The 27,549-nt window shown below is 40.7% G+C and overlaps 1 protein-coding gene across 7 annotated transcripts in view; it reads left to right on the forward strand.

The window, feature by feature from the left end:
* LOC124297388 (transcription factor Sox-2) overlaps positions 1 to 27,549 on the forward strand; it is a 307,639-nt gene that overhangs the window by 165,641 nt on the left and 114,449 nt on the right. Inside the window, exons 3-5 of one of the 7 annotated variants that reach the window (XR_006906591.1) lie at positions 939 to 988; positions 11,439 to 11,610; positions 21,664 to 21,737. The exons of 2 other annotated variants lie outside the window; for them this stretch is intronic. The gene's annotated coding sequence lies outside the window, so the exon portion shown is untranslated. Of the gene's footprint in view, positions 1 to 938; positions 989 to 1,181; positions 2,205 to 11,438; positions 11,611 to 21,663; positions 21,738 to 27,549 lie in introns of those variants that run through there. 4 more of the 7 variants (XR_006906592.1, XR_006906593.1, XR_006906594.1 and 1 more) reach the window with 4 other exon arrangements.

Consider the following 27,549-nt stretch of genomic DNA (forward strand, 5'->3'; position numbering starts at 1 on the left):
ATGCAATTTGGGAAATCGTGAACGTTGTACAAGGCTCTTGGGTTAGGAACCCCTTTAAGGAGAAATTGTGACTGATAAAAATACGAATAAGAGCTCCGCTGTTGCATTTTGATTTCGAATCACTATAAATCGTCGTACAATTCGGTGAAGATTTTGCATCGATTTCAAGCGATTTGAGATGAAAAATCGTTGTCCACGCTGTTTACGATGTCGTTTCGTTTTTCGTTCTTTCATTTTCAGGAAAGTCACCGGTAGCCTACAAATGTATTAATTTACGATCAAATGCGATCACTCCGTAACGAAATGTCCAAAAAAGTGTCATCTTCAACGTGACGAATCGATTCAAACTTGATGACTATGCTTCTCTGAACCAACGAAACACCGCTTTGCAATACTCTTTTCGAATGTAGCAAAATCGCTTGGTTCCCTTCGATCTTGGATCCGAACGCGGCGCCGCTGCCTCGGAAACGGATAAAACAACGTCACAATGATAATTATTGGCGGTCAACTCTGCAGACGCGTCGACGCCTTCCCACAGCTTCGGGTCCAAATTCCTAAAAAAAAAAAGAAAAGATGGCCGCCTACGGTGTAACAATGGACGGGGTGGCGCAACGCAGTCTGGGCTAAAACCAGGTATCGTCCCGCTGAGTTGGGGCCAGGTGCACCTCAACCCCCGAGTAGATATATGCATTAGTCGGGCATTTCCAAGAACCTTCCGGGTGATAATTTATGAGCAGATTAATTGCAATATCGAAAACTTCTCGACCATAAACTTGCCCCCCTTTTTCACTCACGAGAAGCAAAAAGTCTCTGCAGCAATCCACAGACGCCTTGTTATGCGGATTATATTACCTACATTGCGCGAAATTCGTACAACTTTTCTGATCTTCTAACAAGTTTCAAAAATCTTGACAGATTCCTTCCTTATCTTGTTTCAGACGGCTGCAGGGAGGAGCTCGTTTACCGGATGTCCAAAAACAGCATGCAAGTGAGTTGTCTGATCAAATCGTAGAATCAATGCACTAAAAGACTTGGATCTATCAGCTACTCCAGTTTAGAACATACATTTACAATCACTCGACTCGCGAGGTTTATACAGTAGGTACTGTGTAGTAAATCAAAGTGAAACTAGATCAAATACGACGGTCTGTCACCGCTGTAATTAGCTTTGTGAATTACAGAAATTGTCCAGAAACGGAAAGGCGGTGATTTCTGCAAGTAAAACAAACCGATACTGATCGCGAAGTCATCGGCAAACGATTTATTGCTTTTACGATGATCCTGAAGGATTTCTGATAGTTCTCGTTACCGAGCAATGGATCGCTGGTCAAAACATCACGTACAGAAACGCTTTGAGAATTATTATATATTACATTGAAATGAAACTGTTTCGAAGACACCTGCGGCGGCTGATTCGAAACTCAGAGGTACCGGGTTCCCGGATGATTTATGCTTCCAGCAGGTGAAAATCCCGGGATGAACGAGATAGCTGGAAGCTTCTCCAACTTCTTCTTTCTCCAGTCTTTGTGGCGGGATTTGCCGATTCGCTAAGCCAAGTAGGATCAACTCTCCCCACCGCAATACGTTATTGGCAAGGTTCTGCCTAATAGGCTTTCCGAACGAAAGATCATCCGGAGAAAAATTTCACCATTATACCCATGCCTCCGCGGTCTCTTCGCCTCGAAGCGAACTTGTTCGTGCTCTCGCAAACACTGAGTGAGTCTTCGAAATTCATCCACCGAGATTTAGCCCCGCTTCTTTATCAGCATCCTCACCCCGGGCGACAGCAGCGGAGAGTATCGGGCGTTCCAGGATCGGCAGGATCAGATGTTTCCTGAAATTTTTCAGAATAGTGGAAGATGGATCGGGGACGAGGTCAGGGAGAAGGAGGCGGATGGACGCGTGGGAACCCGCGCCAGGACTAACGAGTCTAATCCTTCGCCGGGGTTCCCTCGGCCGGTCCTTCTGCTCCTGCGCTCCTGGAGGAAGATTAGCCGATCTCTACCCAGACTCGACGGTGTCCCGAACCCGCGCACCTGTGTTTCATCCAAGGTTTTTCTTGCGCCCTGCCCCCTTACAACTTTCCTAAGGACCTCGGCAACAGGACATCCCTGGGATAATACTTTGCGGCACATGCTGCGTCGATAGTGAACTCTCCTCTTTGTGGATCCGCCGATCCTTAAACTCGTTTTCAAATCAGAGAAGTATAATGTCAAAATGGTCGTAATTATCGAGTGTCTATCTGTGTAGCAAGTGCAGGTTCACAAATTTTCTGTGAGCAACCTAAGACCAAAGATGTCTAGTTTTCTGCAATTTTGATATTTTGTCATGTGAACTGACAATGATACGCAAGAAACCTTCGAGTATCAACCCTGTGACTCTTACCATTTAGGACGAAAGTTTTGTTTGATTTTTGAACTTTGAACAGATGCCTTGTTACATTTAAATTCTTATCGTATCTTTATCGCGAGAAAAAAATATGCGCCGAGGTGTTTTCAATGTAGAAAAGTCTGGCATTCCGACTGTGGAACTTCGTCTCGGACTAGATTTCGGTAATTGGTAAAGAATAAACATGTTTTTCAACAACAATTTTCTCCAACTCTTGAAGCATAAATTCTACATTTTAGTCTGATGGTTCACAGTTTTTTACGTGATAAACTAACTTTCTTTCAAGATTCTGGAGACGTTATCATGCCGCGGTTTGTAATTGATTTTATAAAGCGAAACGTTTTGTCGTCGCAGCAAAACATTTCTATTCTAGTTACATTTGCAAAAAAAAAAATAAAAATTAAAAACATCTTCATCCTACTTACACTTTTAGAACTATATTTCCAAAAGGTATGGCGGGTTCGGAAGTTTTATTATTATTATGATTATAGACTCTGTCGTGAAAAATAATCTGTTTAGAGTTAAAAGAATTTATAAACATGTATTATCTAAGTTGTAAGAGGTAGAGATCTGAAACTAGAACGGAAAAAATCTCAGTTGCATTTACTACTTTGGGAAGTGACACGCTTTTGATATTGACGTAATTTTCTTGACTATAACTTTTCTTCGTGGTAAGTCGGACCATCGATCTAGTAACTCGGAGGATTTCCGCAGTAATTTTAACAGAAAACTGTAGTAATTTAAAAAAAAAAAAAAAAAACTGTGATAGTTGACCTCATTTTACCGGATACGTGGTAACTCCAATGGTAATGTTTTTGGCTAGTTGCTGGATTTTCGCATTCTAGTACATATCGGCATAGAAAAAAGTGGTGTGTTCAACGATAGCCGGTCTGGTTGTTGAAAAATTAGAAAATCCCTAGTTGAGGCATTCGAAGGAAGTCTTTGTCCGCATTTTGGCGAGTAGAATCTCTCGCCTTCATCCCTGAAAACGGAAGCTCGAGCATTCCTTCTCGCTTATATTCTCGTCAGAGTAGATCACGGGGGTACGATAAGACACACGTCGTTGAAGATGTCCGGACGCGGTGGTGGACCATGCCGAATAATGCGGCAAGCTCAGGTCGCAGAGCGTCATTCAGCTCTGCGAGCGGTTAAACATTTTCCTCCTTCCAGGCCGAGATACGATCGCCAAGATGCATTGATGAAATCGGTGCGAGGTGTATTTAAGTTCAGGCCGCCCACTTCCTTTCACGACATCCCGAAGCGCGTCCCATCGTCCGTAGGCATGTACAAGGACACGCCGAACGGCAAATCCTCCTCACTTTTCTTCAATCCCGAAGGGATGCTGGATACGCCATTTGTCACTAATAGTAAAACCCCGTGATATTTCATCGAACGAAAATACCGGTAGTCCGGAGGGTCGCGGGGTGGGAGGTGGTACAATGGCTTCCAGAAGTCAGGGTGCATCCATCGAGTCCCAGAAACTCCCGACTCGGTCCTCGCTGCGCCCCCGTTATTGCCAATTTATCAACCGTCCCACCGCACCGCTCTGGCTCTCCAGGTACCGCGAGGCTTTTTCTGCCCGAAGAATAGGGGACTATAAAATTTGCCCAAAATATTCGTGTCCTTTTTCCCCGATGTAGGCTAGATGACCAGCGTGCACAAAAAAAAATAATCATAAAAAATTCCTAATATACGTAATAGTGGCAGCAGCTCAAACCGGGGGACTTCATTTTGGTATCTAAAAAATTCAGCCCATCTTCGAGACATCGGGAACTAGTTCGCTTCGAGGTCAAACTGACCTGCGGTCAAATATATCAAATATAAATGTTAACCTTTGGCGCTAACACGTTTTGAAAAACTTTAATGTCGATTCACAGATTTTGCACACTTCTTTTTGGAACTTGACTATATCACGGTATGAATTATTGGTAGCTTGTTTTACAAAGAAAGTACCCTAGACGTATCTCGCTGTTTTTTTTTCATTCTGTCATATGTTGCGATACATCAGAAAAGATGAGACACGTAATTTTCTTACGTTCGTGGATAATGAAAACCACCCCCTAAAGCTTACCCGCCAAAATTATGGGTAAAAACACAATGAATAATATCCAATTGGCTTCGTCTGACCACAAAAACTTGTTTTTTAACAAGTTTTTAGGGTAAACCTAAGGGATGCTGTTACCCCTCAAGCGGCTAAAGTGCATAAAAAAATGTGTTTCATGCTTTTTGACGTATTCCAACGTATCACAAAATTAAGAAAATCAATCAGGTACGCCTCGGGTGCTTTCCTTGTAACTGATGAACTTATTGTCGAGTCGTTAAGTTTAGCCACGGATACTGTGACGTGATGTTTTTTTTTTCCTTTATTTTTTTACCCAAACCGAAGATTTCCGATGAATTCTGGTGAATTCTGACGGTCTTGAAAAGGTCCGCAGCGTAGTCGGCGTTCATTCATGGTTTGCCGGAACATTGGAATGCCATAAATTCTTGTGAGACCTTCTTGACGGCGAAAAGTGAGATAAGGAGACGCGCTTTGAGAAAGAGAGAGAGAGAAAAAAAGAAATGAGTAAAAAAAATATCAGCATGAAGCATCCAAGCAAACCAATCACCGCCATTCATAGAACTGCAGACCGTCAGAGAGAGAGACCCACTCGTCTTCCGATCCGTGTGAAGAAGCGCTACGAAAACTTGAAACCGGATCATTTTCAGGAAGACGGTTCCATGCAGCCAGATCCGAGTGACAGGTCGGCGAATGCGACTAAAGACGATGTTTCGGCTCTTTGAAGATAGAGGGGGGAAAGGGGATAAAAAAAAAGAGAAGAGGCACCCTCCGCCTCTGGGTATATAATACATAAATCGGTTGGAAATTATGAGATATATAGTATCGGGTTTCACCGCGTTGAACTCCGAGATAGTCAGCTACCGAATTCAAACGCGGGAGAGAAGAACTTTCTTTATTGCGACAGTTGGTAGAACTGTGGTTTAAGGTACGAATGTCATTTGATAGCCCGTTGAGGAAGATGCGACTTACTCGTAGAAACGAAGGGCATGTAAGGGAGTCTTTTCACCCAATTGTAACTCGTTAGTCTCCCTATTATTGAGAATCGAAACTCAACTGCCGTTCTTTGCCGACCGCAAACCTCGGACTTGAATCTCACAATAAATTGACGGAATGGAAAAAAATAAAAAAAAATAAAGCTTCGATCTCTTAGAATTGAAAATTTGTCGATCAAGTCGCGTCCCGTTTGCACGATGAATTGGACATCTTTTTATTTTTGTTTCTTGTACGACGTCACATTTATCGCGTAAAGTAAACAATTTTTCTTGTAAAATTTGGAATACGTTTTCGTAAAGGTATTAATTGTCACGGAATAATTTCGTCGATTGAAATAGACGAAAGCATTATTGCATTCTCTGTAAATTGAGGCGACAATGGGAAATGGCACTAAATGGATTTAAACAGCGGGTAATTGCCACGCTAAGCGGTTCTGATTACTGCGGTACATTGACGCATGTGCGTCGAAGCCGGAAGGAACCATACATCTATTCAATTCAGTTTCAATAGTATTCGGAGCTTTTATCATAACTCAGCGTCAGCGATGCTTTCGTCTTGGAAAAAAATCTACGTCGAGGACAAAGCTGAGAATAAATTCAAACATAAACCAAAACTCGCTATATTTATAAAATTCTAAGGATGACAGCACGAAGTGAGCGTTTATAAGTAGCGTGAAGTGAAATTTATCAGCCTCTTTCATGCAACCGGTTTTACTTGTAAAACTGTTTGATTTTGCACCAGCAGACCTTGATATTCAAATTTATGCGTTAGCTTGATAAAAATTTGCTCAGCTAAAGTCACCATTTCTCGGGAATAGCCCGATATTCGTTCTGAATGTGTCGTTTAATTAACCGAGAAATAATATCAATATTATAATATGATATTTCATTCGTGAATTTTCAATATGACACGTTAGTAGGTTCACATTGGGAATAAACCAAGAGCGAAATCGTTATCCACCCTTGTATATTTACGATTATCTCCGATAACGGAAATCTTATTATTTGACCTGTTAGTAGAAATCCTAAAGCGGATTTATCCTAATCTTACTTTCCATATATGTATATATTTCCAGATCGAATTAAATTCGTAATCATCCACAAATATCCAACATAATTACACTATTTACAAAATTAATTACAATTCACGCTTAAATATACAGGCAACGGTGAAAATCGTCGATTAGAATAGACTAGAATTAGAAAGATAATCATGGAGTTCTACGGTGAACGCGAAATAGTTGGAATTCATTGGCAATTCAAATTCTAACACATGTGCTTTCAGTGATTGCCAGTAACTTGTTGTAATTCACCGTGATGCAATCTAATTCGACTTCCGAAAATTTAATGTCAATAAATTGAAATTTTGGGATTCATTTCAAAGAAAATAGCTCTTTGCGTTAATTTGCATATTCTGGGCCGCTCTCAACTCATCGGCTGCCTCAGTTTGCTTATCAGTTGAATACTTCATTATTGCGATGACTTTCACAATTTCCGACTAGCTACGTTCCTTGATACCAATGAACAACGAAAATTCGAGTGACGGTGCAAATGTAGAAAAATCACTGAATATAAGGTCACAATATCGAATTTTCAAATATGCAAAAATCTATTTCACAGAATATTAAAATATAGAAGGTATAACTTAGTAGTCAAAATGTAGGAACGTGTAAGTATAAGAAACAAAAATATATTAGAATCTTCGGCAATTTACTCTTCGTGTAAATTTTCATGCGTCCGGGCGCAAAACAAGCAGTTTTCTCGATTCAATTTAAGTTCACATGAATTCATTAAAAATTTGCACCAAGTCGTGTAAGATTCGCGAAAATTTTTTCATTGGAATCAAATTCCGTTTAAATTTTTCTGAGCTTGAGTACAATTTGTACGTGCTCGAGTAAAACTTATACTGGTCCGTAGGGACTTAGAATCCCGCCAATTCTTCCCAAAAAAATGTCACAGCGTACATTTAGATATTCTGTCGAATAAATGGCGCATTTTAGTAAATTTCGATAAACTGACCCTTTAATTTTCTAATTGTTCTGCATCTTTGCTACGGGAGTTTCGGTATTTCGGTACATTGAAAATGTTTTCCTAATTTTTTTGCAAAATACCGAAATATCAAAGACCTCAGTATTCTTGATCGTAAAATTAACGGGCTTTGTGTGCGTGGATTTTCTTGATGGGATTAAAATATTTGATCAACAATATAGACACACATTTCTATATTAATCATGCATCTAAGTTCAAGTTTTTTTCTGGTTACATAGATTTGTTTTAGGTGAAATTATGGGTTTTACATCGAAAAACGATATTTCGATACACCGAATATTCCGATTACTAAATTCTCGCCAAAAATCGGTATAAAATTTTTGATACCGAACGGCTCTAATCTTGATCACCCCAAAAAATTTTATCTGATTGCACTGATAAAAATTTCATTTGTTACAGTAACTAAAAAAATTGAGTAAAACAGATATCGTTAAAAAAAACTGTTTAAATATTGTTGGAATTACGAAAAACGAGGTACGCGTAACCATTTTGCGCTATCGTCGATCCTTTTTTGTTAATTGCAACGCAAAATCAAAACAAGGCTTTAACGTCAATTTATTCTTGCACAAGCGTTAAATTTTCGCAACAGTTACAAGAAGATCTACCAACAGTGATCGTAATGATAAAGAATAGTAACGGATAGCAGAATTTCCGGTAACAGCTATAAAATTAATTTTCATTTTCTACCCAGAGCCATATTATTCGATGGTGGTGAAAAACGAAAACATTCAACGACTGAGCGGTAACCGGAATCAAAAATTTCTCTAATCGTGGAATTTCTAAACGTGCAAAGACCCGGTTCGGAGCAGCGTGCGTTGCCTCATCCGAAAGACTATGTCGTGGTTAGACGCGTGCAAGATCAGCAACGTGAGGGGTAAGCAGAGTAGCCAGGGGTTCTTTGTCTCGAGGATCGTTCCGAAATTATCCCACCAAGCCAAATTACACGTCCTCGCTTCTCGGGCCGGAGACGCGGGGCGGCGTCCCGCAGTTTTGATTATCGCGGCAGCGGCGAGCGGTGGCAGGTAAAGGGGTCCTCCACGCCTCCCCCCACCCCCTTTCCCGAGGGGCCCTCGTTGGGCCAGCTGCGCCCCGATTCCTGCCGACGTCGCTGACTGACAGTTGAATGCGCGGGGCCCGGCGAACCTTCGCTACCTGCGATCCCGCGTGCGGGACGACGCGTAACCGTATCCAGGCGCGCCCTGGCGGCCCGGCCGACCAGCGCCAACCCCGCAGGACCTCGAGTCCTGCCCCGCTGACGGGAGTCGAGTTACCGGGACGCGCGCACCGCGTGGGCGCATTGTGGACCCGGAGGACGCGGCTTTGTACCATTTTCACCCGCTGCAACCGCCGCGTCGCGTCGCGGCGCTACGTTCTGACGGCGTCGGGACACCCTGTAATTGAATGGTCAAATGCCGCGACGCGATGGAATAAATTGTTTTATCCCGTCGCCGAGGTTCACCGGAAAGCCACCGAGTCTTTAAGGTAAGGGAAGGAAATCGTTAATTCGTTGAAAAAAAAAAAAATACTTTTTTAAAATTTTTTTCACAACATACAGGCAATTTATTTTGTATTAACTGATTACAGTGTTGTAGAGTAACATTTCGTTGTGTGTTTTCTGAAAATTTCAGTCGAAGATATTAAAAACCAAGCCGTTGGCAGCAAATCTTCGGAGACGTCTCGGAAAGGAGTTGTTTCGCGGTGACGGTTGGAACTCATCACTGGGTCATCTGAAATCATAAAATCAAATTGATATTATTAGTTTATGAGTTTCGCCAGGTAACGCTGTCGATTTTTTTTTTTTCTTTTTTTAATTGTTTTTTCAACTTTTGGTAACACTGGAAAGTTAAATAAGCGATTTTCGCTAAAAAAATCGGGTAATTTGTTATTGTACAATAAAAAATACCAGCACATTTTAAAACAAACTCGACAACGTTACTTGGAGAAACTCGTCTTTCCGATTAATCGATGCGATTGCCTCGTAATAATTCTGCAGGTCAATCGGTATACGACTCGCAACTCATTTACCACGTTCGAACTATAATTGTCCCTGACCGGTGTAAAGAGATTTTGTATCTACGAGTCATGACTCTGTGTATATGTCATAACTCGGATGCTGTATAGTTCGAAAATGGTAAACGAGTTACGAGTCATGTACCGATTGAGCTGCGGAATTATTATGAGGCAACTTCGATTCAGTGATTAATACAAATTAATTATTAAAATCGAAGAAACGATTAATCGAGGCTGCCGATTAATCGATTAATCGCACAGCACCAGTTCCATCACGTCTCGTCACTGAAAACAACAGCATTGTAAACATTTGGCTTTCATACAATTTTTTCATTTCAGCAGATATCGAAACAAATTCATGCAATAAAAACGTTTAATTTTCGTGTGTATTTCGTAGCAATCTAATAACTTAAGCTGTCAACAATAGCATGCGTTTTGATGTTCAGCATTAGCACTTTTTACAACACCAGTGAAGTGCGACATTTACAGTAAATTTCGCCGGATTTTATATGAATTATCTCGTGTAACACATGGACTACCTACAATTTTTTTTCTATACGTTAGAATTCTGCGTGAATTGAAGAATGTATTTATTGGTTTTTGGTCGAGATACGCTGGATCTGAGTAATGAAATTTTTCCGTCGTTCAACTGTACGCACAGGCGTGTCATAAGACCATATGCTAAAAAGTGATATTTTAAAATGAATCTTGGTTTATATGTCATCAGGAATCGACCCCTAAATTTTGAAAATTGATTCTGGAAAATATTATTATTATTAACCCATTCCAAACTGAGCTCATTTTTTCTTAAAATGCTCTAATGAAAGAACGACCTTAAGTGGATGGAAGATAATTCTTTACCGACCGCGTTAAATGTCACTTAATTTGACTTATGTTATCAAAGTCTACGCGTCACCGATTTTGAAAATGACGGGGTCGGAGCAATTCATCCTGCAATGTCGGATAAAATTATCTAAAAAGTTTTTTCTAACGCAACAATGAAGCCAAAAAATCTATTTCTGCCATTTGTAATTACTACTTACCGTAACAATTCCTATATTTCCTACAGAGCCTACTTCTCGCAAGAACCAAAAAAGTTTTTCAATATTTTCGTTCGACTAAAGAAATATAGTGTCGAAACTGGATTGACAAATGATCATTTCAACTATAAAATACTCGAATATTAAAGAGACAAAACACTTTTTGAGATTGATTCAACTTCTGATTATTTACGTTGAGAAACGACTTGAAATGTTAGAACCTTACGGTCAAGTTTTCACCGACCGAGTAATATGTCACTTACTTCTACTATTACCGAAGCTTGCGACGCAATACTAAAGTGAAAATTCCACAAGTAGCACCATTCAATCATAACATATGAAAAATATTTTGTGAGGTTAGAATAAATCCAGGAAATGTATCGCTGTAGTTGAATTGCCATTAATTGCAGGGGCCGTTATTCGTAAGGTGCAAAACAAAAAATTTGCTGCTTACGTGATATCTATATTTTATATATATATACAATAATAACGCAAAATTCTGATCCTTATTGGAGCCTCGAAGCCGCCATTTTAATTCGAGCCCCCTTGTGTCGCCACCTGTTGGCAAGCCTTCTACTCTTCTTACATCACGGAATTTTGTACACTTTACCAGGCCGCATGTGTTTCTACCCGAATTTAAGCAATTCCTTGATTTTTTATAGCCAAACACTAATGTAAATCAACGTTGTGGCGTTTTATACGTTTCATTATTAAGACTTTAATTTAGATTAGCAAACTACACGTTTATCCATATTTTCTTAAAAATTTGTTCACCTTTAAGTCAAGCTTTTTGCAATTTCTATGTTAATATTCACTGTTCACATTGGCTGTTTGAAAAAATGAATGTAACTTATCTGACGACTTCCACAACTAATATTGAAAAATTTGCATTCATAGGTAGCTTGCGACGGTCAAGCACAGATGGCAGCATACGGGGGCTCCAAAAATATGGCACCTTCCGAGCTTCCAATGGACCTACGCTGCAACCATGCCAGTTATACCCAATCGGCTATCCAGTCAGGGATAGGTATCTTCGTTTGCAGTACTTTCAAGTGACGGTACTTAGGCGGTAATAACGGTCGAAATAAGTGTCATTTTTTTCGATCGGTAAAGACTGACTACAGCATTCTCGTTAAGACGGTTTTGGCAAACTTGGGTCGAACTTTTACTTGACTTCCCGTTTTAATAACTCGTGTCGTTTCTTTGACGTGAAAAAATAAATGGTAGCTAGATTTAAAGTACCGTTTGCGAGAAAAGAAACCAAACTATACATTGATATATTTTTCTCTCATCGATCCGAATTGTACATCAGAGAATTGCGAAAGAATAAAAATAACCAATACTCACTAGGATAGTCTCTGTTTAGGGCTTGGACGGATTATTAATCATTCGCCCCCTCCAAATCGGCTCCAAATAATTCAAAAACAATTTCCAACATTTTTGACGAATTGCAAACCCTCTAAATCTAACTTTTTTTTTCATTTAATGAATGCGCAATTCGTCTAGATTGCCTAGTATGATGATGCGAATGTTTTATCAGATAGTAGCACCAACGCCCACTAAAGTCTCACTGTTATAGATTTTTTTGAAAATTATTACTCTTGCAATAAAATATATATTCCATGACATCTCGATCAATCTCGTTACACATCGATGTCTCAGATTGGCTTTATAATTTTTTATATGATAATACGTGACGATAAACGCAATCGCGACTTTTTCAGAAGTATCTGAAGTATGATTTAAAAACATAAAACGAAAAACCCCACTTTCTAAAAGCTTCGAAAATTCAGCAAAATCACATGACATATAACAAAATTTTTGACACCCATCAGAAGATGGAGATTTCACAAGTTCAAAAGAGAAATGAGAAAAATGATTTAAAGTTATATTATTATTATTAAGAATTATCATTTTTGTGTTCATTCTTACGTCAAAAATGCAACCGAATAATAATAATTTTTAAACTTTTTATTTTTCTTACTTACCTTTTGAAGTTATGAAATCTCCATCTTCTGGTAGGTGACAAAAATATTGTTATATTCACAAGATATTTCTGAATTTTTACAGATTTTAGAAAGTCGGGGTACCTATTTGTTTCAACTTTTTAAATGCTACTGCAGACACCCTGGGTGGAAAAAATTTTGGAAAAAAATGGGATGGCGTTTTTCTTCATGTAATCTTATACAAAAAATTATAAAGCACATTGACGTAGAATCTTGATCAAAATATCATGGAATGTCCCATACTGAGAATTTATCCGAAACACGTATATTTTAAATCGGAAAACCTCTTACGAGGATTAGATAGAGTTGAGATAAAAATCTGAAAAAAATTAGGGAATTGCTTTTGAATAATTTGGAGCCGATTTAGCGGGCGAATGAAGAAAAATTCATCCGAGCCCTAAACAAGAACCACCCTAAATTACTCACTGTTATTGCAAGAAGTCTTTGACGAAGGGCGCGAATCCTGCGAGACTTCTGATTTTCAGAGTATCCAGCCTCTTCGACATCCGCGAGTCTTCGACCCAGTAACCCGATTATCGTTACCTCACGATAATGGCAACGAAGACATAAGCGGTATAAATTCTCCAGCATTAAACCCCCGGAGCAGGCATCTGAGAACCGATAAGGTCGTAGGTATAAGGCGGGTGGTCGTTGGGTGTCGCGGACATCGATCAGGGTTGTTCCCTTCGTCCGTCGCCGGGAGGTTGATGGATGCGAGATTACTGCTGTAGGGACACTCGTTGACACCCGGTGATGTATCACCACCTTCGCTTACACCCAGAAGCGACTACTTATCCCGAAAATAGTCGGGAGTGTCGGCATGTTGGAAAAGAAAACTTCACGTATTTTACTCGCTGAATTAACCCCGGACACTTTGGTACAAAATCATTTTTTATCGTCCTTCTAAAATCTCTAGAAAAAAATCAAAGTCAGTCGACGGCAAAAACAATGATCGTGTGAGCTGAAATATGTAACGAAAAATGGAAGAAGATGTGCGGGAAATAATAAAAGATAATTAACCAAATTGTACCATAATTGATTAAATTCTAATGGCAAAGTGAGCAAATCGTATTAAAACCTTTTTGCTCGCTAAAATAATTGAGTCGTTTTAAACGTTGAGAAATGATAATCTTTGTAATTGTGCTTATATGGTGAATGAAAAGTAGTTCGAACTGAACAGTCTTGAAGTCATGGTACGCTAGGTGTATACCGATATCTAAAACCCATGATGTTTTACGTGCTGTTCCATAGATTTTTTCGAACTTTGGTTAATTACCATCCGAAGCATGTCGGCAAACAGTACAATGATGATCCAGAATAGAAAACGATTTGATACCGCTAAATTTAAAAAGCTAAAAAAAAAAAGTTAAAATACGATTTGTTCATTTCGACGGAACTCCGGCATCCGCTTAATTCGGAGATTTACCTTGTACGGAATAACCTAAGTTAGGTTAGCTATAACCTGATATTAAAAAACGCAAAGTTAAGCTTGTTGAATATTTTCGCCAGCAGGTAGGTATAAACGTATAATCCTTACGTTATATGTACGTATAGTATCTGGCTTCCGCAGGGGTATAAAAATATATATAGAAGAATTCGAGGAGGCTGTTTGGTTGAAAAACCCCGCTATACAGAGCGGGAGATAAGTTGATGTTGTCTACGTTTTTTGCGTTTACTGCGGCCATCTTCCACCACTTTTAAACTTCTTTTTCAGGGTGGGTTGGTTGGTCCATTTTCGTTGACACGATGTATCGCATACAAGGTACTCTCTGCGAGGTAAAGCAGTATATAAGGAATAAGAAGAAGAAGAAGAAGAAGAAAAAGAAGGCGAAAAATGAGAGAAAGAAGAAGAAGAAGAAGAAGAAAAGGAGATCGAGGAAGAGGGTCAGAGGTGGCGCGAAGCTCCGGGTAGCGTATAGGTGGTGAACGGGGCTGGGGGTGAAGATGGGGGTGGGTGAAGGGCGAGACGGTGAATAGAAGATTGGAACTCTTTCTGCGGTGACGGGACTCCTTCCGGCGAAGAGGCCGATAGTGCCGGCTATTTCCGGTGCCCACCGCCATGACATTGCTATCGCGCAAAGTCCACCCTCGGGGCTTCCCGGCGAACATGATGCTCGTTCGGTAGGCGGCAGTTGTCCGTGTATCAAACCTACCCTAGCTGCAAATCTGAGCATCGTTTCTAAAATTTTTTGAATTACCGACGCTACGAAATACACACTTTCGCGACCTTTCCTGTATATCGAAAAGAATGTCTCGGGTCTCGGAAATTTACCCGTACTTTGACCGTATTTCGTTATTCAATTCCGTTAGAAGGATATTATCCAGGGATGAGTGCTGAACGTTGTTTCAATATTATTAGGAATTTGGAACACCTGCAATGACTGTCTTCGCGATTATACGAGGAAGTATCCGGTGAAAGTGCGGACTCTGCGCGGAGAGATTAAAAGAGCGGATTTTACTCAAAACCGTGGGAAAAGAGAGACACGTCAGATTTTTTTTTTTTTTTTTTTATGTAAAACATGTTTGGTAAAATGCAGAATTTATTCTAGGAACAGTGAAAACCACTGTGTGCAGAATAAAATCTACTAAATTTATGCTAAAAAATATACGACGCGGCTATTTTTCACAAATAAACTTTGATGCGTCCCTCTTTTCCTGTAGTTTGGAGTAAGATCCGCTACTTTTCTTCTCTCCGTGCGAGCTACGTGAAAACCTGTGCATCTGTTGACGCCGGCGGTGTGCGTGTGGCTCGAAGTGGGCAGTTTCACCAAAAACCTTTGGTATTATTAGAAACAGAGACAACTGGGAGGTATTATACCCTTTTTGGGCGTAAATACTTATTCCTGTTAATTTTCACGAACGAACTACCTTAAGGTTGACTACGACCAATAAAAGGATTAACTTTTGGGTACGAGAAAGAAAAATGGGAGGAGCTTAGATACCGACAGGGTTGGAACACCGGCGTTGAACCTGCACTCACCAAACTTGGCTTAATAAATTTACTAATCCGTTTACCTGAACTATTCACGGCAATAATCTGCCCGCTTCACTTACATTTACACAGTGTGAATCGACTTATGCTATTCTTCGAAATATAAATAGTAGGAACTAGCAAATAGGGAAAATTAGGAACTCCATTTTAGAGTTATAATACTTTTGTTCGAATCGCGAGGCACGAGGTTTTGATTTATTGTAAGGTTGTCGACGGGGCGGTAATTGCGTATTTCAATGAAATTTTTTTTTCTCCATTTTTAGGGGTGCACAATGCAGTGCAAGCCAAAATAATGAGGACGTATTTTTTGTTTTTCGTTAAGAATGATAATTTTTCACGTTATAGGTGATTGAATTTCAATGATTTTAATATGTATAGATATATCTTAACATGGGTGACGTCACAATGTTATAGTTTTCAATCTGTTATATCAATGACAATTTTTCTTCAATCGAAAAAATAAAAAATACGTCCAAAATATATTTTTTCCAATCTACAAGAATATGAAATAAAAAAATTTCAATCAAATACTCAATTCTCGGAAAATTCGAATGATTTCAATTCGTTAGTATTGATTTCGAACGATCGCTATTAACATTTACCTTATCGTGTGATTTTCGCTGATTTCCTGTGTTACGATATTTCGAATTATTGCGGAGATTTCATATCCGTCTATCGGTGATTTCCGAGAACTCACAACAAATCCATATATTCTGTAAATTCTTGAAAATCACCTAGAAGGGTGGGAAATCATTTGAATCGCGAGCAACGAAAGCATATCAGACAGAAATCATTAACAGGTTTATGAATTGAAACCGATGTGTGTTGAGAAAAATTTCATTTGTTACAGTAACTAGAAAGATTGAGTAAAACAGGAATCGTTAAAAAAAAACTGTTTAAATATTGTTGGGATTACGAAAAACGAGTCACGCGTAACCATTTTGCGCTATTGTCGATCCTTTTTTCGTAATTGCAACGCAAAATCAGTTTCCAAGGTTTACCGTACTTTTTTAGGTAAATAAGGCTTTAACGTCAGTTTATTGTTGCACAACAACAGTTACAAGAAAATCTAGTAACAGTGATCGTAATGAGAAAGAATAGTAACGGATACTAGACTTTCCGGTAACAGGCTATAAAACTAATTTTCATTTTGTACCTAGAACTGTAATATTATTTGATTAAGTTAAAAAACGAAAACATTTAAAGACTGAGCGGTAAGCGGAACTAAAAATTTCTCTCAGTTTACGTTTACCATAAGATTCACAACAATATCGACGATTTCCATAGCTTTTCCGATGATTTCAAAAGCACTGTCATATGATTTCGAGTGAATTGCAATGATTTCCGATGACTTCGGTATTATCTCGATCGATTCATCGTTATCGCAAAGAATATATTTCGCTTGATAACTTTCATTTGATTTCCAATTGCCGAACGTATAACCTTCGTTGAATGGCTCCTGAAATCCGTAAAACGATCATCATCCTCACGAGATTCGTTGTACGGCAGGATTCTTTCATGATTTTTCGAGAATCGCTTCAGACTCCGTTACGTGTACTCGCAATACCAACGTACGCTTAGTGAAAGGTAGGTACGTGTGCATGGACGCGGGTGTAGGCGCACAGTACACTTTTAACCGTTAATTATTCAACGGCTCAAGGGAGAGACGTACGTCGACGAGCACGCCATCATCTCGTCAATGTTGCATGGCCCGTGATTGCCGTGGTCCGCGACATCGTCGCTTCAATGTTTCACCACCCAACCTTACATGCATGGTCAAACGTAAGGCTAAACTACACTGACAAGAGAAATTTTTAGTTCCGGTTACCGCTCAGTCCTAGACTATTTTCATTTTTTAAAACAATCGATAAAATATAGTTTTAGGTTGAAAATGAAAATTAGTTTTCTAGCTGTTACCGGAAAGTCTGGTATCCGTTACTATTATTTCTCATTACGATCGCTGTTGCTGTATTTTCTTGTAACTGTTGCGAAAATTTAATGCTCGTGCAACGATAAATTGACGTTAAAGCCTTGTTTGATTAAAAAAGTAGAGTAAACCTCAGAAACTGATCTTGCGTTGCAATCACCAAAAAAGGATCGACGGTAGCGCAAAATGGTTAGGCGTACCTCGTTTTTCGTAATTCCAACGATATTCAAACAGTTTTTTTTAACGACACCTGTTTAACTCATTTTTTCTAATTACTGTAGGAAATGAAATTTTTCTCAGTTTAGGCTGCGGATAACGTCGGATGGAACAATAAAGCAAATGACGTCACAACGAGTTAATTCTTCGATGACTCGATCTGATTAGCGGAAAAATGAGACCCTTTTATCGCCTGGCACATAGGAATATCAATCGTCGCGGATCCCGTCGATTCATTGCCGGGTTATTCAATTACTACGAATGGTCGATGAGATTCCGAGGTGAATCGGGCCTTCGGGACGACGGGTCGCTGAAAAAAGACCTAGGACAGAAAAAAAAAGACCACCCGAAAGGCGAGAACTCGATTCCGAGTTGTGGCACCGAGCTCGTGGCGTTGCGCACGGTTAGCCGTTTCAGTCTTCGACGATCATTACAGGCCCGGTTTTTTCACGCGATCCATGGATCTTGGATCTGTGCAGGCGGACGTGATCGCGACTGTTGTACCGGTTTCGGAAGTGATTAATACCACGTCGCCTTGTACCGTATTGTACACGTCATTCCCAAGAACCATAAAATCCAACGCGACACTTTAAAAGTCATCGAGCATAGCTTCGGCATGTTGATCGTCAAGAAATGTTATGAAAAACGGCATTTCGACGCGGTCTGCACCGCCAGTTTTATCAAGTATAATAAAACTTGAGTTTTACCGAAGAAAGGAAAGAAACCATTGTTCCGAGTAAATTGCTAACGACTGAATGATCCGTTTTCTGTCTTGTTCAAAATCAACGGTTGTCATAATTGTAAAGTTCGTATACGCAGCGGCAAACCGTCGTTTAAATTTATGACGGTTGGTCACCTTGGCAATTAAATACTCTCGAATTATAACGGACGCGCATTAAATCTTAGCAGATGACGGACTATTCGGTCCCTAGATGTTCACCCTGTACACATACTTCGTAAGTGTAGGTACACAATTTTTTGGATTCGGATTGGCAGTCCATCTGTATTTAAGCGAATACTCTTCGAAGCAGAGGAATACGAGGAAAAAGTTGAAAAAATGATTCGCCAACAACTACTAAAATCCGGCAAAGCTACCGTCGTTATACCTACTTAACCAGAATCTGTTCGCTGATTGTGCTAACCACGTTCCGCAAACAAATTATGTCATACCGTACCCCGTACGAACTTTCTGCATGACGTCCGAATTCGATGATTAGATAAACGTTGGAGGCGGTCTCGATTGGGCTTGGATGTTTTTTCGCCGAAAACAAAGTCGCGTGCGCAAAAGCTTCGTAACTTTCCGCAAGTAGGTTCCGCAACGTTTCCCAGAGAGGACGCTAATATTTCCAGGAATCCACCAACCGATACTCTACGTTTACATTTGGCTTACTCAACACTCTACGCAACCTCCCCGCAGGCTACCAATTCGCATAATCGATCAGGTCCGGCGCGTCTAAAGGGTGTTCGAATGATGTTCGGGTGGGGGCGGGCAATTCGTAACAGTCGGTAACGCGGTGTAGACGTAATGTGGAAACCGTGTCGCGTGAATCCGGAACCCGCGACCCAACGCTCATGGCGCGAAATTTTGAAGCCCCCTTCCCCTAGACCCTTTTTTTAAATTCAACCGCGGATGCGGGACGGCTGGTCCATATTACAGCTGCCCGAGTACTCACATGGGTCAGTTTTAGGTCATTATTCCGAAAAAATTCATCCTCGCGCAAGCTTTCTACCCGTGCAACGAATTTCGTTCCGTTTTATGGTGTCCTTTTTTGGCCACGTTTCAAGATCTCGAAATTCGACGAACACGGAGATTAGAGTCGTTGCACGGGTACACGCGAAAAAAAATTCCAGTAATCGTTACAATAAAGGTTTAAATGTTGATTGAATTATGAAGTACAAGTGATTATTTTTAGAGTGATTTTAGCTGTGAATTGTATATTTTCCGAGTATAGCAAGGTTGCGTCTATACGTCTAAGGTTATGCCTGGATTAACATGTGAAAAGTATCTTATCCAGAATTCGGTCCGGCTCTATTCCATATCAGTTGTCAACAAGAAAAAGTAATGTTGCTCGACTTTTAGGTCTGTAAGTCACTCCTTCTAATCCCGATCCCGAAAATCGTGTCATCCGATTCCGATTTCTCGATTTTCTCGATTCTGACATCGGATAGACATGCTTCAAAAACGAGGTTGAATATGGCGATGAAATACATTGGATTTCTTGGGTTCCAGATATTGTGGCAAAAATTCGAGTTTTGTGAGCATTTTCAAAATTACAATTGGCTTTTTTGAGCCTTTATGAAGCTCGCACCATTCTAGATGTACTAGATGAAATTGATAGGTCTCTAAACTGATCATAGAAAACTGATTCAAACATTTTTTTAATGGTCCATCGATGTCAAAAATCAAAGTTTTCAATTATTTATTTTTTCTAATTTCTATTCTGCTCCGAACCGGAAACGGTTCCTTAAATTTCGATAATTCGATTCTTTGATCATTATGAGGACAATCACTTGGTGAACTTGAATATTTCGTATGGTGTTCGATTTGCGAATACCGGCTTTTAAAGTTGAATATATGGTTTTTGACCAGCTTTATCGACACGATGTACAAATTATAACAATCCTCAAATTAGTATTTGTTCAACTCACGCGCATTCGGGGTCACCGAAAAAGTTTCCCTGCGGCCCGGATGCCATTCTCCGTATCTTTACATCCTTCAGTTATTCTACTCTAATAGCACCGCGGTTGCCACGGGTACGTAAGGTAAACACGCCAGGAACACGAGCGAGTGCGCATAGCAGGCTGGGGGCGATGATTTGCGAAACGAGCCCTTCCCGTCGAGGACGTTTATCGAGTGCATGAATTAAATTACCGTTTTATTACCCTCGTAAGGAGCGTACATCTACCTATACATCCGAGCCGTGTCGGTACAGCTCGCTTTCCGCACGCATACACGTGTGTATAATATAAAGCCGTATCGTCGCGCTCGGAGAAGCTGGTTTCAAATTGAAGATTAATTACTCGCGCGTAGATATGCAGGACGAGCAGTGCGCGCCTACCTTCCTCCTCGTTTCAAAGCATAAGCTCGGTCAGGATTGTATTTTTTGGTCGTCGAAAAGCGCAGCGCAAGACACGTCCCTGTTTTATCGTTCATAATAATCACATTATAAAATATTGTAACGAACTAGGCGTTACAGAATAAATAGAACAGGTTTGGTGAGCTCGTGAAGCGAACAAACAGGCAGCAAAATTAACGGATGAGAAAAAATGCTTCAATGACAATGCGTGTCTACAGTTTAAAGTCTGGAACAGGACTGTTTTTACAACAATATTGGTTGACGCAGAAACCTTGTTCACTTGTGACATATGAAAGTTTTTATACGTATTTTATCTGCAACGATTATACTAGATCAAAAACGGGGGCAAGAAGGGTGATTTCACCCTTTGTAACAATATATTCATACCATGTTTGGTGAACTCAATTATTCACGATAGCATTTTACACTTTTTTTCGCACTTGGAGTAATGGAATTTTTTCAAACTTTGAGTTATGATTGTAGTGGTTGCAATTGTCTTTTCGTGGTCATTGAATTAAAAGTTCGGAAAATTTACGAAAATACTGAACTTACAACAGATGTTCACTCGTTTCGATTTCATTGTACGCCCTACTGATATCTAAATTTTCCGACCTTCTACCAATATTACCACATAAGCGTGTTATATCAATTCCCGAATTTTTTATCAGAATTCATTAAACTCCAGAAGAGTGTGAAATACAATTTGCTCGCTTTGTCGGCACTCCGACATCCACTCGAATGGAAATATTTTCACCCTCAATTCCTCTGTTACAACTTTACCGAGATTTTCAATCTGGACATCCCAAGGTTTTCATATCACAAAACCCAATCACGATACAACACGATTAATCATAAACTGTATAATACACCGCTTGTATGAAAAAAAAAATCTTTTCATCTACAGATACGCGAATTGCGATGACTTGATCGAAAACTGAGCGCAGGTGAGAAAGCAGTCTTCAACATCGCTACCTACAAGTATGTATGAATTTGTTTCTAAAACAATCCTAAATCATGACAATTAACGTTACAATATACCCGTTGCATTGAAAACCTGACTTCATCTACACGTATCTTAATTCCGTAGACAAACATTTTCAAGAGCCTGGTTCTCCTAAATTTCCCTAATTCAAGAATCCCATTTCCCTCAATATTCAAACTCACCAATCATTAAATCGATCGAACTCAATCTGCAATTGAGCACACGTGAGAACCACCTACATAATCCTCCACTTACCTACCCAAAACCATAATTTTTCCCCATGTTAATCGTTGTCCCGTGAGAGCCACGTCGATCCAGCGAAGCGCGGAACGCACCGCGGCTCAGGTATTTCCGATCGTCAACGGAAAGTTAGTTGAGAGCCACTGCTCGCGTCCGGCTGCCCTGCGTCAGGGGATGTTGCCGGAATGGTGGGGTGAGGAAGGGGCCGGCGGGGGGTGGGGGGAGGGTAAGCATTCATCGCGATGCAGATGGCTTCCAACCCTCGCGCGACCCTACCGATGCGATGCTGCGTGTAACGCGTCGCTTCTGTGTGCGTGCGCCTCATACTGCGAGCACCACTGCGAGCACCACTGCGAGCGAACGGCGCGACGTCGCTGATGCGATGCGCGTGGGCATATGAGTGTACAGAGGTACACAGCTCGTAGTGCCTATGCGCGCCGATTGCGCTCGTGTGCGCCTAGGTATAGGCACGTATCCACGCTCTCGCGCTCTTCTGCGAGGCCGTCGCCTCGCCATCAGCTATTTACCACCGGTATTGGGTACATACATACTGGCCGTACTCTGTACGTTCGGGTATGTTTGTACATAGGCGCAGCGCTACTCGCTGCGGGCATCGCCGAGCCTCATCTATACGCACGGTAGGTTCGTTGGTACTTGGGTCTACGTTTTGCATACATGTACCGTGCACTTATATTGTATAACTGCTGGGCGCGATTGGGTGCCTGGGATTTTCCGTAATCGACAATTTTGTTGCAAATAGGTAGTGAACATCGTATTTACAATTTTAAGGAGAATAATAAGACGCTTTCTTAGTTTAAGGTCAATGGTGTTGTATCGGTATACCTTATTCAGCTTGTTATAGGTGTACTCTGTGACTTACGACGTGGTATTTGGTGACGGTACCGAAACATCGAATAAGAGCACTCGTGCGTGTTACAATTGTTGGAACAATCGATTTCAAGGCCTTTCAATTATCTAACAGGTTCGAAGAAAGACCCGTGAAATTTAATTCGCATGTTTGAATGTACTTTTCACACTGGTAGAAGTATAATACAACTGCGAACAAATGATCTTGAAAAATATTTCCATGGTATCCATTTCTATCAAGTTTGCAAACTTCTGTAACGAATATAATTATATGACAAGTATATATCCACTACAATCGATAGTATATTGTATAACGAGGAGGCAAACTCGGTTTTTTCGTGCCGCGCGTAAGTTTGCAATATGAGTCGTGGGTCAGCATGTATACGACCCGAAGACGAACATTGCAAATATACGAGGTGAAAAGACCGTTGCCTACTTGTTGTACAGGATTCTTTATGTAACAAGAGTATATTACGCATTTTTTCACGAACCACGAAATTGAGGTTAGGGTCGCGCAATGTCAGATTTCTTTACGACAGCGGATCTACTTTTAACTTCCAGGAGTTAGAAGCGATCTTTTTTGTATTCCGAGCATGCGCATTCGCACGCAAACTCGCTCAATCGTCATAGAAATGGGTAATTCGTGTACGGAAAACACGATCGCATTATATAAATATTAATTTCAAGTCTTTTTGGGGTATAAATGCTGGTCAAGAATGTGTTCCAAAAATTGATTAGCAATTTTCGAGCTTATAGAACCGACTTGGATTTTGTTTTCATTCCAATTTTTCGCGTGCAAGGCCGCTTGAGTACTTTACAAGAGACTCTAAGTCACCTTTGCACAGTCGGACTTTAACTTGCTCGTGCATGGTTATGTTTACAATTCACACAGTTTCGCGAGCAAGAAAATTACATTATATGCTCGGACGAATTATCAGAGTACTCGTATAAATTTGTTTAACGCAACTGCCTGTCATCCTAAATCATAGATACTACGAATGCTCGTAACCTTCGCCGTTTTTAGGCTGAACGTAGTGCAGACAGTGCGGAAACAACGGTAAAAGTTCCTGTGCACGGTATAAACGAATACTAACAATTTTCCAAGTGGCTCCGCGACCGTACCCAATCGTGTTACCAATCATTCGGACACGTTGCCAAACGGCATAGTCATTGTTATATAAAATAGCCGCAAGTAAATCGTTGCTAAGCACCATGCTTCGTATATGTTGTAAAAAATTTGCGATATTTTTTCTTCAACATCAAATCAATCGCAGTTCATACATACCTATATATAACATACTGACCTCTGCCGAATTGCAATTATTACCAAAAAAGCCGCATCGCACGTACGATCGATTTTACCTGCAACGCTCAAAAGCCAATGATAACGAGCGCGCGTCGTTACGATGTAATTTTGCGGCATGCTCCGCACGCTGCAGCGTCTCGTGACCACCTCTCAAATTGAAAGTACTCAACTTTGGCGCCTCACCTCCTCTCTCCTCGAATTATAATTCGTCGTGGGGATTAACGAACGCTGAATGAACATACGCGCTGTATACATATGTATATTATTCATCCGTTGCGTGGGCATAACGTACACGCGTGCGCACACGTCTAATATACCTATATCAGGTATACGAATGTGTAGTTAGTTTTATTCGAGTTTATTCCAGGTCACAGAGACTGCGTATACGTATACAAATCATACATACTGTACATATGTGTACACGCACGTATATACGTATACGTACCCGCTCTCAGCCCTTACAAAGAGAAATAGTCCCACATGCAGGGCACGCTATGTGCACATAGAGACGCACATAAAATTCGGCGGAACGGATACTCGAGGACTCGGTTTCGCTCGGTTTCGTGCACCCCGTAGCGCCCCGCCATCGTCCTTACCTGTCGGAGCGATCCGCAGTGACGAGGGTCTCCCCAACTCCAAGCAAAGGCACCAGATTCGAGCTGAGGATCTCTCCCTCACGGATCATCCGCCACTCTTTTGCTTCGAGGATCAGTGCTGCGTTTCCGAGAAATCAATCGACGCGCACTGCGCACCGAATCTCATTCCCTACGCACCTCGGCTTCCGTTGATTATGTAAGGTATGCTTATCGCTAGCCGCATATATGCAGGGGGACCAGCTTCCGGAAAGTCCATACGAGACTTGTGAAACTCTCGATCCTGCAACATGGCGTCCGGTGGTCCTGGAAATGTCCTTGAACTTTGCTTGTCCTTCAAAAGTCCTGGAAACTACCCTCGAATTTTTCTTGTCGCGTGGAAATATTCTGGAAATGTTGTTCGTGAATTTGTTACGGATTTTTTACTGGACACCGTTTGCAGGGTCAATTTGAGTATGTATGTTTTTCACTTTCTTCCTTCCTTCAACCCTTCTTCGATGCACAACCCTTTTATTTTTTGTTTTCCTGATACAATATTCCATGCATGGATAAGCATTGTGTTTTTTTCTAATGGAAAAATTAAAATTAGCGAAATACCGGGAAAATCAATATCGGCACACATCCGGGTAATAATCAGGACAGTTTACTCAAGGATGTCATAAATTTATAACAGTACGAAAATCAAAATGGTTGTAATCAAGGGATCTCGTAAGTGACTGAAATACTCTTTGAAGTAATAATTTGAATCGAGATATCTGAAATCTTTGGATAGATCATCGCGGATCACTAATTATAATCACACGATGGTGCTGAAAAATGGTGTTACAAGTGCCGGAAATCATGAAAAATCTTGTAAGTCTTGCGGTGAAAGTCAAATGGTTCTAATTCATCAAAATTCCACTGAATTCTTTTTTTTTTCATCAAACTTCTATCTTATCGCGTGCTTTCGATGATTTACAAGTGATTTTTATCGATAACCAATGATTTCCCGGAATTCCAGGATTCAAATCTAGTAAATCAAATATAATGTTTGGACCTGTTTGGAAATCAATGTAAACAACTTGGTAATCTGAAAATTAACGACAATCACGGTTTAACGCGATGGAAATCAATAGGAAGCAGTCGAAATCGAGGTTAATTGATCGAACTAATTCGTTTGATTCCGAAGTGAATGGCCCCTCGCGTCAAAGGTGTTACAGTTAATGATGAGAATTGCGAATGAATATATATAGTGAACGCGCTTAAAAGCCAGTCCGTGTCGGAATAGTGAATACAGCAATAGAAAGAACCCCAAGAGACGCGTAGCGATTGTTATGAAAATGTAAATAGCCGGGTGATCAGACCTGCAGGCGACGAGAGTGATGCGAGTAAAGAAAAGAAAAGAAAAAAAGAACCCGGCATAAGCAGAGCTACTTGAAATTGGCATAAATGAGATTGATACGAGTTTAACTTACTGGGGCGAGGGGAGAGTGGTCGCGACTCGCACGCCCGGTCCTTCAAGAATTTTTGCTGCAATGATTCCGGTCTCTGGATCCCTGGATCCCTGGATCCCTGAACATTGTCCGCGGAACGTGGACGCGTCACCGTCGCGTCAATCTCACGATTAACTCGGCATTAAGTGCTGAAGAGTGTGGGGGGAAAAAAACAAGTCGGGTGCACGCCTTTCGATTATCCAGAGAGCGACCGTTAGCCAAGCCAAGACAAACTTATTTTGGTACAGTGCTTTCCTCGTTATAAGAGAGCGTCGGGGGATCAAGTTCCGAAAACGTTTGATTCCGAATTATTTGGTGGCAAAACCTGAAGCGAAGAAATAAAATTTTCTAGAAACAACACAGTTTCAAACGGTCGAAAATCCGGCGGCTCAACGTTTCGAAATGCAAGTGTCAGAGAATTCAAGTTTCGATCAAGTAAAATTCCGAAAATTAGAATACATTCAGTAATATTCACACAGCTCAATTTACTCGACGAGTGGGTGTGAAAAAATCAGAAAAACCGAAAATCAGAATTACCAGGATTCCGAACGTAAAAATATAGAAAATTCAAAACAGAGAAAGCTCTAAGTGGTGAAATTTTAACATGCCAGATATTCACAGAACTGAAAACCTTTGATCATTCGTTTTCGCACTTTCGGAACTTTGAGCGTCAAGTTTCGGACAATTCGAAACTTTGATGTTCCGTCAGAGTTTTATTTCTTTACTTTAAGTTTCACCACGAAAAAATTCGGAATTTGACGCATTCGAAACTTTTCAAATTCGAGATTTCAACACCGCCCCTGTCAACGCGGTTGGGGGAATAGAATTCCAAGAAATTCGTCGCCGGATCGTTTCCCCACAACTGACCGGAGACCTCGGAAATCACAGTCACGTAGGTATGTATAATAATTCGGCGTCTAAACACGTGTGACTAATCGCAAACGCTCGTTCGCTAATAACAAGATGTCCGCAATAAAGTTGGGAAACCTCAGGTACAAAGGTACTATGGGTGTAGCAACAAAACTCGCTCAACCGAAAACCCGGGTAAAATTTTGCGGAAACGTGAAGTCTTATTAGAAGTTAATACTGTAATTAGCCCGGCGACAATTTGAGTATCCGAAGGAAATTGCGAACACCTTACGCAGACCGAGTAACAAAATAAATTTAACGACCAGCTTAAATTACGCGCGGTACGAATACTTCCAATTAGTAATGTCTGGCGAGCACCCATCCCTGCAATAAATATCGGGCCCCTCCGGCGCCACCTTCCCGGCTCGCCTGACCCCCCTGCAGGTATATCACGGTTAACTGGGCCCCTCTTACGCAACCG

This window comes from Neodiprion virginianus, chromosome 2 (genome assembly GCF_021901495.1).
Source record: "Neodiprion virginianus isolate iyNeoVirg1 chromosome 2, iyNeoVirg1.1, whole genome shotgun sequence".
Taxonomy (NCBI): domain Eukaryota; kingdom Metazoa; phylum Arthropoda; class Insecta; order Hymenoptera; family Diprionidae; genus Neodiprion; species Neodiprion virginianus.